Here is a 3,607-nt window from a genome sequence, read left to right on the forward strand (position 1 = left end):
TGTACACAAATATTTTTCAGCCTCTACAAACCAATCCGATATTCAAACACAAAGTTTCTGCACAGTTTTTGTTTGAAGATCAGGCTGTTCTATAGATAACAAGTATATGTGCTCTTTAAGTTGTTTCATAAGATGTTATAAAGTATGTGCCTTAGCTTCATGCACATATATTTTAGAATTAATAAATATCCATCTGAGCATTTCTCTGAAAAGCACCCTTCCCGCCCCCGAATACCTCTTTTTAATGCAGCTAAAAACATGCACGCTTTGAAAGTACTGTACACACATTCTCTTGGGCGGCTGAAAATCCACTTACGCAGATTCAGCCAAGCTACCTGCATCACTCCTATTTTTACCCAGGCTGATTCCGACTAAGCCTTTGAAAATGTATCCTGGCCAGGCTATGGTATAGTGATGCGTATGTGGTATGTTAATGACCCCATCATGGAAGGAATGCAGTCTTCTCAATATCTATATTTCTGCATAGCAGTAGTCTGTCTCTGGCACTTGTCAAAGAGCCAGTGGGTATATATATAAATAAAGTTTGTTTAGAAATGAAGTGTACTTGCTCTCAGCCATCCTTGGCTGTATATGCCCTTCTGAAATTGCGTTAAGTTGACAAGAGTGATATAGGATACGGGAATAATTGTAAGGCCCCGGGAATTTGACCATTACACGCCGTTCAGAGAATGGAAGTGCTTTACCATTTTCCTATCATGACATAGTGCCGAGAAAATATGTATGCACCGCCCTTGATGAAGACATGAAAGTCTTGTTTAATGTTCTGTCCTTTCACTAGGAAGAAATAACTCATACCAGAAATAACTCATTTCTGGTATGTGTATCCCCATCTTCCAAATCCTCACTGGACAAGGTAGCATTTCTGGGAGCTGCTAAGCCACTATGCTACCCTTGTGTCTGTCTGGGGTTCCTCAGATGGTGGGAACATAGAAACATATGCAAGCCCTGGGCTGGTTTATCCCGGACAGCTGATCCAGAGGCCAAATCTCAAATCACAGACTTGGATGGAACAAGTCCCATAATATTAAATAATATTAAATTACTTCAATTGCCAGGTTTCCCTGAGCGGGGAGGGGGGGTGGGGAGATAACTTTCAAGGCCCTATGCATTGCAACACTTAACTCCCAGGTCACAGTTCTTGTACACAGCACTAACAATAACAGCACTGACAAGCAGAGTCATTAAGCAGTGAAAGCTGATTTTGGTTTCCAATATTACTTTTACTCAGATGTTTTGAAATGATGGAATCAGTCTTTACAGCTGTTTGATTCACTTATCGATGTTAAATTGGTGACTTCTCAAAGTCTTGTTTAAAGTTTAAGATGGTAAAGCCAGTTGTGTCATCTTTCCTTCCCAATGATGTAAGGCGAGTTTCTAAGCTTCCCTCCCATGTGGCTGGCAAAGAGAATGTTTACTCCAATTTAGATGTACAGGACAGGTATATCCAGTTACAAAGTCCTATATTCCCCACTTTCCCAATAGTTTTCGTTCATCTCTCCTTCTCCTTATAGTGTTATACTCCTCTTCTCCCAAATCTTCAGTAGATGTCCATGGGCCCTGTTGAAAGTCCATACCGACTCCTTTCCCACCTCTCTCCTTCTTCTCCTCTGGACAGCCGTAGGTCGTCGTCCCTCCTCTGGATACAGATGATCCTCAGGTTCCTTTGACAATTAGAGCAGCAAAGAAAATAACCGAGTCCCTGGTTAATAAGATACTCGAAACTCAAATAAAAACAGCATCAAGTTATAAAAAGGAGGATGGAAAGAAACTCCCATATCCAAAATAAAAGTCTCCATGGAAGCATTAAGCAGAAGTGTCAGGGGACAGCCATGGACAAGCTGCCCTGAAGAGGAAACAGAAGATCCGCAACATAAGATGGTGGTGAGAGTATTTATATCAGAGGAGCACACCATGTACATTCTCTCATATGGGAGAGCTACACACCCGCACTACTATATTGTTTCCTCCCACCAAAATGTTAAACCCTGGACTGATGGAGAACTGAAGGGTTCTCTACACTTAGAAACATGACAGCAGGAAAAAAATGTAAGGCCTATCCAGTCTGCCCATCCACCCAATTAATTTAGCCTTATAATTCCCATCACTCCCCTAGAGATCCCCTGTACTTATCCCGTGCTTTCTGGAATTCAGAAACTGTTTCTGTCTCCACCACCTCCACTGGGAGGCTGTTCCACGCATCCACCAGCCTCTCTGGAAAGAAATATTTCCTACGATTACTCCCGAATCTACCTCCTTTTAACCTCATGTCACGAACCCTCGTTCCAGAGCCTCCTTTCCTGTGCACTGAAACCTTTGAGATGTTTGAATGTCTCTGTCACATCTCCCCATTTTACCTTTCCTCTAGGGTACACATGCTTAGATCTTTAAGTCTTTCCCCATATGCTTTAGAATGAAGACCACTGACCATATCAGCAGCCGCCCTATGGACCGAATCCATCCTTGTGAAGGCGCACTCTCCAGAATTGTGTAAACCGTATTCCAAACGAGGTCTCACCAGGGAAGTATTGCTTCAGGACACTTAGGGCTATAGTGACAGACCAGTAGTCTTCAAATAAGGACAATTTGAATCCTCAAAAATAAACAAGAGTTTACCAGTGTACAGTAACCAGTTGAAAGAAAACACACTTTCTTTTGGTGATATTCACGAAGCACATTTTCAAAGTCACAAGCCCAGATAAAAAGCATGCAGGGGCTCCCTTGACTCTAGGCAGCCCATCGGGCTACTCCTCGATATGTCGGATTCCCCTTAGTACCCGAATTTCCTTGACTCCAAAACTGTGTGACTTTCCTTCTTTCCTGAGATGCGGAGAGACACTTTTCTCTCCTCTCTTCCTTGGACTGAAACACGTAAAATGAAGAGACCTAGAGGCTGAATCCTCCTCCTTTCTTTGTTTCTCACCAACACAGCCCTTCATGTGGACAGGTTAAAAAAAATTAATTAAATAAATGTTACCTGGGCTGCTGCAGAAGCAGGACTGCGTGCTGCTCTTTCGTTTGTGTGATGTCTCTATCCAGGCAAATCAGCTGTTTGAGGCAGGCCAGAAGGGGCTGCTGCTACCCGCAGTCACCGGGAGATCAAAAGGAGCTGCCGGTTTAGTTTCACTTTAGCCGCCCAGCAATGATGATGTCATCATCTGGTACCCTCTTAAAGGGCAGAGTTAAAGGCACACACATTTAGGTAAATCACAGCAGAAGAATGTGCGGCAATCAATTAAACTGGACAATAGCACTATAAATGAAGCATAAACAATTTACGCTTAGTATTCAAATTTTGTGCACTATTGGTGTGTGCACTCATTAAATTGTTTATGCTTCATTTATAGTGCTATTGTCCAGTTTAATTGATTGCCGCACATTCTTCTGCTGTGACCCTCTTAAAGGGGCCAGGTTATGTCAGCACCACTGGGGCAGGCACAAAAGTAAAATATAAGATATCAAAGTAAAGCAAAACTAAGAAAGATTAAAATAAAGGGAAGTGTGTGTGTGTGTGTGGGGGGGGGGGGGGGGGGAGACAAGCAGTAAAGGGCACTTACCAAGCTCCTGAAGCAGCAACCTTTAACACCCC

General features: G+C 42.9%; 1 long non-coding RNA gene across 1 annotated transcript; it reads right to left on the reverse strand.

Annotated features, from left to right (window-relative positions):
- Positions 1-1,227: 1,227 nt before the first annotated feature.
- LOC115088489 lies at positions 1,228-3,139 on the reverse strand. Its single transcript, XR_003855790.1, has 3 exons — positions 2,996-3,139; positions 2,447-2,611; positions 1,228-1,682 (listed from the first exon to the last, which is right to left on the reverse strand). It is a non-coding gene; the product is annotated as an uncharacterized LOC115088489 (long non-coding RNA).
- Positions 3,140-3,607: the final 468 nt, after the last annotated feature.

Source organism: Rhinatrema bivittatum, chromosome 3 (assembly GCF_901001135.1).
Source record: "Rhinatrema bivittatum chromosome 3, aRhiBiv1.1, whole genome shotgun sequence".
NCBI lineage: Eukaryota > Metazoa > Chordata > Amphibia > Gymnophiona > Rhinatrematidae > Rhinatrema > Rhinatrema bivittatum.